Raw genomic sequence first — 16,046 nt, 5'->3', positions numbered from 1 at the left:
CCCTACTATTATTCTAGGGGGGGTATTCCAGTGATCATAGGAGAGTGGTGTCCTATTCCATTCCACATGTGAGTTTGATGATCTCAGTGTCATCATGTAGTTGCAAGCATGAGATTGGCACCAGTGCCATTCTCCGCTAGTTGTAGTCTAGACAGATTGAACCTATAGATTGACATTCCACTAATTTTATTGGCTGCAGTAGGATAATGGCAAAAGTGCCAATGCAGATGTGAGTTTAGGATTCCTTGTGCATGTTTTTAGGTCATGGTATGAGATTGGCACCACTGCCATTCTCAACTGGTGGCATTCTCCAAAGAGATTGACACAATTCCATATGATCTCTACACAGCGGAGACAGTGATGACTACATAGAAGGATGCACATGTGATTTTAGGCTTCTCAATGCCATTTCTTAGGCCCTAATAAGAGATTGGCACCACTGCCATTCTCCACTTGCACAAATGTTTACCCTACTATTCTAGGAGGGGTATTCCAATCATCATAGGAGAGTGGTGTCCGATTCCAACCCACATGTGAGTCTGATGATCTCAGTGTCATTATGTAGGTGCCACCATGAGTTTGGCATCACTGCCATTTTCCACTAGTGGTTGTCTAGACAAACTAAACCTATAGATTGACATACCACCACATAGAAGAATGCACATTACCACTAGCGGAGAATGGCAGTAGGATAATGGCAAAAGTTCCAATGCACATGTGAGATTGGCACCACTGCCATTCTCCACTGGTGGCATTCTCCACATAGATTGACACAATTCCATGTGATCTTTGCACATGTGAATTTAGGCTTCTCAATGCCATTTCTTGGGGCCTAATAAGTGACTGGCACCACTCCCATTCTCCACTTGTACAAATGTTTACCCTACTATTCTAGGAGGGGTATTCCAGTGATCATAGGAGAGTGGTTTCATAGTGTAGTTGCAAGCATGAGATTGGCATCACTGCTAGTCTCCGCTAGTGGTAATCTAGACAAACTGAACCTATAGATTGACATTCCACTACATTGAAGGATGCACATTACCACTAGCAGAGAATGGCAGTAGGGTAATGGCAAAAGTGCCAATGCACATGTAAGTTTAAGATTCCTTGTGCATGTTTTCAGGTCATGGTATGAGATTGGCACCATTGCCATTCTCCACTGGTGGCATTCTCCACAGAGATTGGCACAAATCCATATGATCTCTACACAGCGGAGAGAGTGATCACTACATAGAAGGATGCACATTACCACTAGCGGAGAATGGCAAAAGTGCCAATGCACATGTGAGTATAGGATTCCTTATGCATGTTTGCAGGTCATGGTATGAGATTGGCACCACTGCCATTCTCCACTGGTGGCATTCTCCACAGAGATTGGCACAATTCCATATGATCTCTGCACAGCGGAGAGAGTGATCATTACATAGAAGAATGCACATTACCACTAGCGGAGAATGGCAATAGGATAATGGCAAAAGTGCCAATGCACATGTGAGTTTAGGATTCCTTGTGCATGTTTTCAGGTCATGGTATGAGATTGGCACCACTACCATTCTCTACTGGTGGCATTCTCCACAGAGATTGGCACAATTCCATATGATCTCTGCACATGTGAGTTTGATGGTCTCAGTGTCATTATGCATTTGCCAGCATGAGATTGGCATCACTGCCATTCTCCACTAGTGGTAATCTAGACAAACTAAACCTATAGGTTGACATTCCACTATATTTATTGGCTCTAGTAGGATTATTTATTGGCTGTAGTGTGAGTTTGATGATCTCATTGTCATTATGTAGTTGCCAGCATGAGATTGGCATCATTGCCATTCTCCATTAGTGGTAGTGCCAATGCACATGTGAGTTTAGGATTCCTTGTGCATGTGAGTTTAGGCTTCTCAATGACATTTCTTAGGGCCTAATAAGAGATTAGCACCACTATTCTAGGAGGGGTATTCCATTGTGAATCCAAAATTTTGAATTAGGACATTCCATTGGGAGAATGGCACTAGTGCCATTCTCCATTTTCCATGGGAGAATGGCACTAGTACCAATTTTGAATTAGGACATTCCATTGGGAGAATGGCACTAGTGCCATTCTCCATTTTCCAATGGGAGAATGGCACTTGTACAAATTTTGAATTAGGACATTCCATTGTGAATCCAAAATTTGGAATTAGGACATTCCATTGGGAGAATGGCACTAGTGCCATTCTCCATTTTCCAATGGGAGAATGGCACTAGTGCCAGTTTCCATTTTCCTATTACAAAGCCAAAAAATTAGGACATTCCATTGGGAGAATGGCACTAGTGCCATTCTCCATTTTCCAATAGGAGAATGGCACTAGTGCCATTCTCCCTAGTGCCATTCTCCATTTTCCTATTACAATGGAGAATGGCACTAAACCTATAGATTGATACTCCACTAATTCCAATGGGAGAATGGCATTGGTGCCTTCTACCTTTGTGAAGCCAAAATTTTGAATTAGGACATTCCATTGGGAGAATGGCACTGGTGCCATTCTCCATTTTCCAATGGGAGAATGGCACTATTGCTAGTCTCCATTTTGCTATTACAAAGCTAAAAACTTAGGACATGGCATTGGGAGAATGGCACTAGTGCCATTCTCCATTTTCCTATTCTCCAGTGCCATTCTTCCATTGCAATGTCCTAATATAAATTTCAGTTTTGAAATACAATTTCAAACAGAATAATTTGAATTTGAATTTAAATTTAATATTGGAGAGAATGGCATATGTGCCACTCTATATATCCAAATTCAAAAGGGAACAATGGCGGGAAGAGCACTGGTGCCACTCTCACGGACTTCTTATGAGGTCTTGGAGAATGGCACTGGTGCCATTCTCCATTTAAAATTAGAAATTCAATCTCTAAATTTGCCATTCAATCATGAAAATCAAAATTGAGATTGAAGTTTAACTTGAAATCAAAATTTAAAAACTAGAATTTAGGTTTTGAAATACAATTTCAAAAGAATAATTTCAATTTGAACTACAAATTGAAATTAAAATTATCAATATGAATTTCAATTTAAATTTAATATTGGAGAGAATGGCATAAGTGCCACTCTATATATCCAAAATTCAAAAGGGCACAATGGCGGGAAGACCTATATTTCAAAATTTGAATTATTTAGTAGTTTCAAATCAAGACCTTTTGTCTCATTTCAATTGATGCCTTTCCCTCATTCACTTTCTATTCATTCCAAAGCGGATTGGAGAGGAGTCTCAGAGTCTGAGAGTTTTACTCACCACAGCTCGCACGGAGATTCTTAAGGCAAGAAGGCTGAACTCCACCGGAGCTGCGAAGTTGATGGAGCTGGAAGCAAACAACACAATTGACGCTCAATCAGTTCGGTAGCTTCCTCTCTAATTCACGGATTTTTTGCTTTGAAATGCTGATTTTCTATTGTTTAAGGAATAAAGCGCTCCCTTGGATTCGCCATAGCCAATTCCTATATTTTATTAAGCTTTCCATAGTTAAATTCGAGCAAAGCGTACGTACGAAAGCTTACGAAAGTTAAAGTTTTGAAAGATTTTGTTAATCATCTCAGAAAGCTTAAGTTTTGAAAGCTTACTGTACGTTTAGATCTTTGGAAGTGCAGATCCCTTCATTCTTTGGAAAAGCGAATCCTTCATGCTTCCATTCTTTGGAAAAGAGAATCCTTCATGCCTTTTTTGGAAGTGCGAAATCCTTCGAAAAGCAAAGAGAATGAATAACAGCGAGCCGTGCTTTGTTGGAAGAGAATCCCTTCAATCTTTGGAAAAGCAAAGAGTAGAGAGGCTTGCTAAAGAGTGAGTAGGTGAACGATAGGCGGCGAGTCGAGCAGTGAGCATAGGAGCGATAGGAGTTTGAGTAGAACGACGATAGGCAGCGAGTGATGAGCGATAGGATTTTGAGTAGATGAGATGAGAGTGAGTTTTAGTAGATTAGCGATGAGAGTATCTTCTAAAGCTAGAGGCGAGCGGATGAAGGCATGCTATGATGAAAGAAAAGAGAGGGCGAGTCGAGCGGCGAGCAGCAAGAAGAAAAGCGAGGGCGAGTCGAGCGGCCAGCAGAAAAGGCAAAACGCCAGGGCCCGGGCCTTGATCTGCAGTAAAGTTAGGGGAGGTGCATCGGCGTAGTAATCAGCCATATCCAGGCTGTGAGGGAAATTAAAGCGGAGGCCTGAGAGGTCGCGCACATCACGAAGGGATTGGTTGGGGGGGTCGACGAAGCAGGCTACGGTGACATTACGAGCTCGCGCAGCGGAGTCGGGCGATGAGAAAGTACCGAGCCAGAGCTTGGCATTGCGGGCGGGGGCATGAGGGGCAGGGACATGAACTTGGGCGACGTAACGGCCAGAGAGGGTGGGGCGGGTAGGAATACCGATTCTGCCGTGGGGAGGATTGGGAAGAGGAGCGAGACGATGGGGAGGGGGACAAGGAGCCGAAAGCAGCACAGCATGTGAGGCAATCAACCTAGGGCAACGAGATGAAGGTACTAGGGTTTTTTAATTTTTTACCTTCATTAGTTTAACCTTTTGCATTTAGTTTAAAAAAACGTTTAATAAACCACACAAGGCTCTAGAAGCCTCTTGTAATAGGCTTTACAAGAACCACACAAGGCTCTAGAAGCCTCTTGTAATAGGCTTTACAAGAACCACAGTCTTTTCAAGAGCATAAGAATATTAATTATGGCTTTAATGAATGCTTAGTTAAAAGAAAGTGAATAAATTGTATGTAACCTATCTACTAAAAAAGTAGACGAAGATGGAGAGTATCAGCATTTGATTGTGCCAAGCAAAAATCTATTTTTGGTCAATGCCATCCCATTCTGCAAGATATTATAGGGAACAAAAACCTTACATATAAATTCTTTACGAATTATGTTAATTTAGAGAATGGAAACATACACACACACACCATCGACACGGACGTGCATGGATGCACACATGTAAACATATATACACACCCAAGCACACACACACACCTATGTGCATGTGCGTGGAACACACACACGCACACACGAGCATGCACATGCTCACACACGCATGCAGAGAGGGGGAGAGAGAGAGAGAGAGAGAGAGAGAGAGAGAGAGAGAGAGAGAGAGAGAGAGAGAGAGAGAGAGAGAGAGGTTCTTAGCAAATGGTTGCTTTTAGTTCAGATGACATTCTTACTTACTCTACCAGACCCCGAATGAGCAATGGGAAGTAGAATAAAGAGAGATATTCCATTTGTACTAGGATGAAGCATCTTCCTATATCAATGTGAGGAGATCTTACCCTATGTACCACTACTTGGCTTAGTGGGATTTAGCCTCTAGTAGACTTTGTTATCATGTCTAAGTCAAATTAGTATGCCTTATGGAGATTAGGAGGGTCCAATCAGGCACTCTGTGGCTAAAACAATTCTCACAAGAAGTTCCTAAAACACTTTCAAACCCTCATACTTATTATTAATGAGAAAAGAATCTCCCAATCGCCATCAAAATCAAGAAACATAACAATATTGCAACTTCATGTTCCGAGATTGAGACGCTAGAACACAACCTCCATTTGTGTCATTAGTGCAGATGTGGGGAGGTACTCTTGCATTGGGAGGTGCAAGATCCAAGAAATAAGTTCTCATTGGAGTTTAGAATGCAAGCTTCAAGAGCAACACATAAAAATATAGTCAATGTTGTCTAGACATACTCATAGTGATGTAGAAGTCGTAGACTTTGTGCAAATTCACAAATCTCTGCCTCTCTCTCTCTCTCTCATAGACGGGAATTCCACACACAAATCCTATCAAACATAAATTTCAAACAACAAGAAAATGAGTTCCTAGGGGGCTCCTACAATCAAGCTCTAGAGCTCTCGAAAACCCTTTTCCCATCTTGAAAATGTTTCAGTGGCAAGCTCTTGATGAGTGAAGTTGATTGTTTCATTTTCTAATGCCACTACCTACTTTCTTTACTCCCACTATATATTTCATGAAAGAGCATGAGATTGGCATCACTGCCATTCTCCGTTAGTGGTAATCTAGACAAACTAAACCTATAGATTGACATTCCACTAATTCCAATGGGAGAATGGCACCGGTGCCATTCTACCTTTGTGAAGCCAAAATTTTGAATCAGGACATTCCATTGGGAGAATGGCACTAGTGCCATTCTCCATTTTCCAATGGGAGAATGGCACTAGTGCCATTCTCCACTTTCCTATTACAAAGCCAAAAATTTTAAATTTTAAATTTGCACCACTGCCATTCTCCCGTTGCAATGTCCCGACTCATAACTTTGGCTGTGCCATTCTCCCCATGCAATGTCGTGATTCAAAATTTCTACTTCACAAAGACAGTATGGCACTAGTGCCATTCTCAATTGCAAATCAATTATTTTTCATCTACTCCTATATTAACTTCATAACTAAAAGTTAGGAATACTCAACATTAAAAATGGAGAATACATAATTAATAAAATACAAATATAGTAAACACACAAAAAACATATAGAATATATATATTATCATATTTAAATATAATCAAATATATCAATGAAATTGATGTATATTTCATCAAAGAGTGAATTCAATTGCAAATCAATTATTGGGACGAGTTTCATTGATAGATGGTGCCCATCAGCAAGACAAGAATGACTAGATTATAGTTCCCCATTGCCCATTGCCCAATCTCCCCTCCCCCCCTTCCCCTCCCCCCCCACCCCCCCTTCCCCATTGGGAGAATGGCACTAGTGCCATTCTCCATTTTCCAATGGGATAATGGCACTAGTGCCATTCTCCATTTTCCTATTACAAAGCCAAAAAATTAGGTCATTCCATTGGGACATTCCATTGGGAGAATGGCACTAGTGCCATTCTCCATTTTCCTATTCCTAGTGCCATTCTCCATTTTCCGATTACAATGGAGAATGGCACTAAACCTATAGATTGACATTCCAATAATTTCAATGGTGGAATGGCATTGGTGCCCTTCTACCTTTTGTGAAGCCAAAATTTGGAATTAGGACATTTCATTGGGAGAATGGCACTAGTGCCATTCTCCATTTTCCAATGGGAGAATGGCACTAGTGCCAGTCTCCATTTTCCTATTACAAAGCCAGAAAATTAGGACATTCCATTGGGACATTCCATTGGGAGAATGGCACTAGTGCCATTCTCCATTTTCCAATGGGAGAATGGCACTAGTGCCATTCTCCATTTTCCTATTCCTAGTGCCATTCTCCATTTTCCTATTACAAAGCCAAAATGTTAGGACATTCCATTGGGACATTCCATTGGGAGAATGGCACTAGTGCCATTCTCCATTTTCATATTCCTAGTGCCATTCTCCATTTTCATATTACAATGGAGAATGGCACTAAACCTATAGATTGACATTCCAATAATTCCAATGGTGGAATGGCATTGGTGCCCTTCTACCTTCTGTGAAGCCAAAATTTTGAATTAGGACATTCCATTGGGAGAATGGCACAAGTGCCACTCTCCATTTTCCAATGGGAGAATGGCACTAGTGCCAGTCTCCATTTTCCTATTACAAAGCCAGAAAATTAGGACATTCCATTGGGACATTCCATTGGGAGAATGGCACTAGTGCCATTCTCCATTTTCCTATTACAAAGCCAAAATGTTAGGACATTCCATTGGGACATTTCATTGGGAGAATGGCACTAGTGCCATTCTCCATTTTCCTATTCCTAGTGCCATTCTCCATTTTCATATTACAATGGAGAATGGCACTAAACCTATAGATTGACATTCCAATAATTCCAATGGTGGAATGGCATTGGTGCCCTTCTACCTTCTGTGAAGCCAAAATTTTGAATTAGGACATTCCATTGGAAGAATGGCACTAGTGCCATTCTCCATTTTCCAATGGGAGAATGGCACTAGTGCCAGTCTCCATTTTCCTATTACAAAGCCAAAAAATTAGGACATTCCATTGGGACATTCCATTGGGAGAATGGCACTAGTGCCATTCTCCATTTTCCTATTCCTAGTGCCATTCTCCATTTTCCTATTACAAAGCCAAAATGTTAGGACATTCCATTGGGACATTCCATTGGGAGGATGGCACTAGTGCCATTCTCCATTTTCCTATTCTCTAGTGCCATTCTCCCATTGCCAAATTCACATGGAGAATGGCACTGGTGCCATTCTCCCCCCGCTACAAGGACAACTTTGTTGGTCTTATGAAATCCTTTGGTTGTAGTTTGTTCATAATCAATTTCCTGTCATCGTAATGAGAGGGGATGGCTACTATCAGATGCATGAATCAGGTCATGACGATGGTGAAAATAATTCATGCTTTAGAAAAAGTTTTATCAAATTGCTAAAATTTTTAGGGAAATAATTCATGCTTTCATGAAAATTTTGTATAAACTCATTCATGCTTTATAAATATTTGCACCAATGCCATTCTTCCCATCTAGAAGGACATGTTTGATGGTCTTATGAAATTCTTTAGTTGTAATTTGTTCATAATTAATTCACAGAGGATACTATCAGAAGCGGGGACAAGGTCATGATGATGGTGGGGAATGAAGTGGTTGGAATTGGTGGAGTGTGTGCAATAGATCTGGAGGCCTACTATAGTGGTATGAAGATTGGGACAGAAAATGTATCGGTGATAGTGGAGAAGTCTATCAATAGTGAAATGCTCTTGCCATTTCCCACTATGGATGCAGTGCTTGTTGGTGAGGCAATTTGGAGCGTTGTCAAGTGGCCTAAGGGCTCTCTAAAACATGTTGGTGATTCTTTAGATGATGCGGTAACTGAAGAAGCTGCACCAAGTGAGCCTGAGCGACCTTATGTTGAGGCAATGCCAGTTTCTTCATTGGAAACTGACAATTTCATTCGTGAATCTTGGAAAGAGAAAAATGTTGTCTTATGGGATGAGAGAAAAACAAAGACCGTGGGGGAAGGTGTGATCTTATATGTTTTTCCGGGAGACTCTATAAACTTTGACCTATTGGGTAACGATTGCATTGGTGTGGGTATTGAAAAGAAAGAACAAATTAGAGGAAGTGACTCAGGGTCTTCTATGCAAGATGTCGGCTCTCTCAGCCTAGTAAAGTGGCCCATCAAGCAGATTACCTTACTTGATGGAAGCCCATTGCAACAATATGTGCCCATGGACCGCGTTGCTGGTATAAATGAGTTGGTCAATGATCAAATGTTGAAAAGGGACGATCCAACATCAAAGAAAAGAAGCTACACTTTCATTAACAGGGTGCCTAAACAAAGAGAGCCTCCAACAGCAATGTACAAAATGTCACTAGATTCGGTGCAGCAGGTTTCTTCCATCGATTGTTGTGGGAGTAGGTGTTGCCAACATGCAGAGCGAGATCTCTTAATGAATCTAAGGAAGAACTTTTGGGGCAGCTCCTTGGAGTCTCGTACAAACTTTATATACGATGTGTTGTCAACGGCTTGGCATCATGACTACATAGGGAGGATATGCTACAACTTCAGGATAAACGGTCGGGATGTCTGTTGTAGAGCATGGTATGAGATGCATGGAATTCCAAGGACATCATTTTATCGATACAGGGAGCAATTTGAGAGTGGTGTGCAGCGATATGTGCATGGCAATTTAGGGATTGTGAGGAGGAGCAGGGAGCACATAGGTATGGGAAGGGCTCTCATTCAACACTTTGTGGATAATAGCACAGAGCATATGCCTCACAAGAGTAGAACCATGCAGGATGGTTCTAGAAAGACACAGCAAGTGATACCTGAAGTGTATAAGAAGATAGACGTCCTATGTGAGGTCAACACTTCACTTAATCAACGTGGTTATCAGAGCCTATCCACATCCACATTTGTCAGGATTTGGAAATCAGACTTAAAAAATGTAGCCCTTGCTAAGACGAGTGAATTCTCTAAATGTAGCTTATGCAGCCGGATCAAGGCTCAATTGGCAACCACAAAAAGTCAAGATGAGCGCAATTCACTGATGGAAGAGAGAAAGATGCATATGATATAGCAACAAAGTTGTAGGAACTTATACTATGCATGGCGTAGGTACTCCGAGATGGATCCAAAAAAGTATGTATGCATAATCCATGATAAGATGGACCAAAAAAAGACGGCAATTCCAAGACTTCGGGTGAGGTCCAAGGACACAGATTCTGCATGGCAATTACAGGTTTCACTCATTGGAATGATTACCCATGGGCATGGAAACGGTCATTATGGACACTTCACCCTCAATGGTTTGTGGCCATCTGAGCCCAACCTGATGATTGGATCGCTCTCAATTTGTTTGCGCAACCTCGAGAGGATGGATATGCATGACCTTGGAGACCTTGCTACCAATGGGATTCCTAGAAGCAATGCTCGCCTTTTGAATGCTCTATGTTCAAGAAACGCTTTGGACTCCGATTACAGTTCTAAAGGTGCACATGTTTCCACAAGTGGAGCTAGCTTGTCTGAAAATGTAGATGTCACGATCACAAATGCAAATCTAGAAATTGTATCAGAAAGTGGCGCGAAGTCTCACGGAGGCCATGCCAACTTCCATTGCAAGGGCTACAGACACATGTGTGAATTTTTTTCCGTCAAATACAAGAGAAAATCCACCCTCTTTAGAGGGGAGTGTTGCTATTGAGCCACCATTCCAAAAGTTGCCAGAGAACTTGCTACTCCAACTAGATAATTGTGGGTCTGAGAACAAAAATAGATACTTGTTTGCATACCTTTCTCTTCTTGTAGCAAGGGGCATTTTCAAGACAGTTCAATTGGGCTTCTTGATGGTAGGGCACACACATGAGGACATTGATGCAATGTTCAACAGGTTTTCTGAGAGCTTGCGGGTGGGACAAACATTCACTTTCCCGCATCTGATGGATACATTCAAAAAATGTACATCATCTTCACCGGCACCATTTGTTCTTACACGGGTTCCTAACTTCAAGGATTATGTAGATGGCTACCTATGTGATGGGCAAGAAATGCTAGTTGGACATGCAAAGCCATTACAATTTCGATTTTACATGCAAGGTGACATACCAATGATGCAGTACAAGGTGCATCCAAAATCACCGAATTGGATGCCCATTGAAGGGGGAATCGAGCTATGGAAGAAAGATAGTGAGGGTCAATCATTGTTGCCAACAGGTTGTCCGGATATACTGCCAATGGCTGCATTTGTGAGAGATCACTTGCAAGTAATATCAGGGATAAAGGATTACATTAAGTTTTGGGAGAAATGTGCAAGTGGAAAGAATGCATCCTATGAGTTCTACATTAGGCCAGTGATAGACTATTGGAAAACCATGATCGGTGAGCTCGAACAGGAAAACATCTCAGAGATAGGAGTGTACAGAGAGTTTTGGCCAAGAACACAATCTCCTGATGAGGAGGATGATATAGATGCTTGCATTAATGATTTCCAAGGCTATGAGGAATGGAATGATCACTATTGTGGGCCTCTAAAAGGTAAGCCGAGGGAAGAGTTTAGACCAATGGTGGATGTTAAGCAAGGTGACTTCGTCTTGGTGAGGCCATCAGATCCTATATACCCCATATGGGTTGGGGTTGCCATATCAAGTGCCGAGATGGATGCTGCTTCTCCTAATTTCAAGAAATTATTAATTCAGTATTGGGCACCATCAGTTAAGAGAAAGGGGCTCAGTGATGCAGATGCCTATGTTGATTGCTGGAACAAGTATTGGGCAGAGAATAGGTTGGATCCACAGGTATGGGAGTGTATTGATGCAATTGTCTGGTCATGGACATCAAAATCCATAAATAGACCCAAGAAGATCAAGATTCCACAGAGCGTATGTATCAAAGCACAGGAGAGCTTGCTTGGTATCAGAGCATAGAAAATGGTGTCGATTTTCTCCCTCTTAATCTCCCAAACTTCCATTGTAAGGTGTGTTCTCATGTGATGTTTCTCAATTGTTGTTATCTTGTCAATGGGTATTTGCATATTATTAATATGACAATTTTCAGAAGCTGACCTTCACCAACAACTGCTTTGTTTCTAGTGGAACTCACTATGCATGGTGTTTGTTAACACCACCAACTGGTGTTTATTAACACCTCAAGTAAAATATACATGTTGTCCCTAGACGGCGGTGTTTATTAACACCACCAAATACATGATTTTCAAACTCTGCCACAAATGCTTTGTTCCAATTTTTATACACAATGAACTGTTTTACAACCAATGAAGTTTTTCATAATCATTGGAATTCCAAATATTAGCTTATTCAATATTGGTAAAATTCCCACAATCAATGGAAATTTTCCCAAATTTAATGAAGCCATTCCCAATTTTAATGAAATCCACCCAATTTCGAAATTCCCAAAATGCAACTTTTGTCCCACTTTATCTAATACTGTGTTTTTAGTCTTCAGGAAGTATATCCATATTCTTCTACTATAGTCATCGATCAGTGTCATGAAGTAGTAGGAGCCACCCAAAGCTTCCGTCTCCATCTTTTTGTAGAGGTCCGTGTGAACGAGCTCTAGAGGAGCCTTTGTCCTGCTGGCCTCTTTAGGAAAGGGTTGCCGATGCCGCTTGCCCATCATGCAAGCTTCACATACATCGGGCAGATCTATAATTTTCGGTAGGTCTACAATCATTCCACTTTTATGCATCTCCTTTAAAGAACTAAGGTTTAGATGACCAAACCTCTCATGCCACAGCTTAGTGTTGCTCACATCGGCTCGAGCACTGAACGATGAGAGTTTGTAGATGTTGTTGCACCGTGTACCTTTACCACTGACCTTCCCTTGAAGATCCAAAATCTGTGCGCCATTCTTATCGAATTGAACTTTGAGGTCCCGATCCATGACCCCAGAAACGGACAACAAGTTCCTCTTGATATCTGGCACATAAAGAACATCGGACAACTGTTTTATAACTCCATCTGACTTGAGAGCAATTGTACATTTTCCTTTTGATGGACATTTTGCATCATTGCCGACTGCTACTAGGATGTCATTCCCTATCGGATGTAGAGAGGTATACCAATCCTTCCAACTGGTCATGTGGTGCGATGCACCACTATCAATAATCCAAGGTTGATCTGCAGGTACATGAACTGCCTCCGTGCAAATCTCCTCAATTGCTACGAACAACTCTACTGGTACTGCCTGTGCACTGTTGCTGGACTCTTTGTTTACTCCGTTCTTCTCATCTGTAATCTTCTTCCGGCACTCATTCTGCTTGTGCTCTACCTTGTTGCAATAGAAGCACTTGATCTTCTTCTTTCTCTTTTTATCATCAAAAGAAGATGGGTTACCAAAGGTTAGCTTAGATCACTATTCGTGTGAAAAAAATATTTGTCAAACTTCCACAAATTCCAATTAGAAATTATTGCAATGAACTTGAAGGCTTGCAAGAGTCAATCCCACATCTAACCTAACTTTTGTTATTCTCACAAAAATATTGTCTATTGTCAACTTCAAATAAAAACCATCCCGAAAGTCATTTCCATCTAAAGTTATTTACGTCGATCGATTTCATGACCCTAGGCAACCCAAAAAGGTTTAATTTTGATCAATATAATATCATTTCCACAACTCACAATTGCTTGTCTCAAGTGAGGGTGCTATAGATTTTAGATGTGGTCCCCTATTGGATGCCAACAGAAGTCTAGGTTTCAATCGCAAGTATTTTCATCATGGCCCACCTGCTATGGGCACAAAAATACAATACCAAGTTTGTCCTCTTGATGGGAGTGACCTTTATGTAATATATTTTTATTAGATTAACCTCAAATTTATCACAACTCTAAAAACTTCTAGTGGAAGTTCCTTGAACAGCTCGCCCCATCCCCTCTCATAAACAACCAAAACTTGGCACTCTTATGCACGCATGCTATATGGTGTCCCTAACTAGCCAGCACTCGATCTCTCAAAATGTACCACACCCCACTTCATTCACACTTCTTATAGCTAGGGATGCAGCATTGAAGCCTCATAACAGCCAACGTGAAGCGAAAGATCATGAGGGCCTAAACATTAAATTCATTGCCTATAGGATAAAGACAAATACGTCTTGAGCAACCATGCATAAAGAGCACTTTACCTTGGATGGGTTGCCAGTGGAGCTGGTTGCATTTTACACATACCTAGGGGTCTTGTTTTCCAGCCCAATCTTTACGATGCGACCATCATTATAGGCCTAATTGAACAGGGGATATGCCATGCTGGCCAGACTAGAGCGGTAGTGCTTCCATTCTCATTTCGAGGATCCGTAGACCAAGATTCTTCTCTTTGATTCCTTGGTCCAACTAGCAGATATGTATGGCAATCCTTGTTGGGAGCCAAATCTACTAGAGATAGATTGGGAGAGGCTTCAGGTTCTCATGCTTTTTTGGATGATTTGTAGTAATCATTTAGTCCCACATCATATTGTTTTGGTTAAGTTTGGGGCATCCCCATTACAACTCGATGCAACATTTCAAGTCATCACATATCTATACTACATCAAGCAATACAGCCCCACCGGGCGACGTAGGCTTCCTTGGTTGGCCTTATCCGCATTGGCATAAGAGGGTGACCAGAGGTGCTAGTATGCACGTACATGCAGATGGTTTGAGAGCTTGGGATTGCACATAGACATGGTACCTCCCTTCCAGTACAACGTTGAGGCCCCCTGTATCCCACTCACATTTCATGAGGTGATGGTTACACACATTCAAGACTTGGTTGGCACCGCATGACTCCTGGTGAATGTCAACTTCTACAAAGATCATTGCCTATAGATTTCAATAGAGGTCTTCATTGACACCAGGGTACACACGGATCCACCTCCCCCACCCCTTGAGGATATCGATCAGGTAATTTCGGTCTCATCATACCACCTTTGTATTGAGAGTGGTCGAGCGGAGGGAATACCCAAGGAGTGTCACATCTGCACCTTGTGCAAGTCTTGAGAGATCGAGTCAGAGGATAATTTTGCTTTCAGATGCCCTGGGTACTGCAAGATTAGAGGTCATTATCTCTACCTTTTTAGAGATGGTTTTCTATCCTTGGCCAGTTTCTTGTCCTACCCGACCAGAGACGCCTTTCGTCCTACATCGATGAGGCTACCCTACACAGGGAGCGGTTGCTCAGGGCATGTAGGGGTGTGGTGGAGATTTAACCTAATCTTTCTCTCTCTCTCTCTCTCTCTCTATATCTATCGATCTATCTATCTATCTATCGATCACTCACTTTCTTATTCTTATTTTCTATTTTGTTTCTTCCTTTTTGCTATCAAAGTTTTTCTTGTCTGGTTGGAATTTCAAGCTTAGTAAGCACTTGGTGTAAAAAATTTTTCATTTACTCATAATTGTCTAAAGTCGCTTACAAATCCCTTCTTTCCCTATTTGTAAGATTGGATGTGTTCTAATATTAAGAAAGTATATATATAAATGAATATTCTTAACCTTGCTGTAACTTTTGCCACCAGCCAATTTGCCGTACTCACCACTGATGCCATTTTTGGACTAGCCAGTGGTTTTTTAAAATTTGACATGAGCTAGCAGCTTATGAAGACCATAGGACAAGTTTTTTTGACCTGCCATGTCATCAGGGATCTTAATAAGAGAGAGACTTTCTAAGCTTGAATAGGATAAAATTTGGGTGCGTACATATTATGAGCGGAAACCCTTGAGCGGATTATCCGAGCAACACTCAATGGAGTTATACTTGAATGAATGTTTTTTTATGGAATATCTTTTTTTAAAAACCTCAATCGACAGCTCTCATATTAGCTGCATGCATGTACCAAGGTACAAAGAGCCAAAGACATATACCCTTGGTTTGAATGCTCTCATGATGCAATTGTGTGTATTATATTTGCACATTCATTGTATTTTCTATAAGCCTCAACATGCCAACAAAATTAGGACTAGTGGCATTGTTCACTTTTAAGTAGATATGCTTATTAATACCTCCCCTCAAGCTTGTGAGATTGCCAACAATTATTTGTTTTTAGTCTTTCGAAACTCAATAGAGGGATGGATATATATTTTAACAATCAAAGATGTAAACTATGAATTCACCTAAAAATTCAAACCTAAAAATTACAACTTGCCATA

Source organism: Dipteris shenzhenensis, chromosome 7 (genome assembly GCF_047967505.1).
Source record: "Dipteris shenzhenensis isolate YYH24624 ecotype China chromosome 7, Dip_SZ_1.0, whole genome shotgun sequence".
In the NCBI taxonomy this organism is placed as follows: domain Eukaryota; kingdom Viridiplantae; phylum Streptophyta; class Polypodiopsida; order Gleicheniales; family Dipteridaceae; genus Dipteris; species Dipteris shenzhenensis.
Note: the sequence above shows the minus strand (reverse complement) of the source record.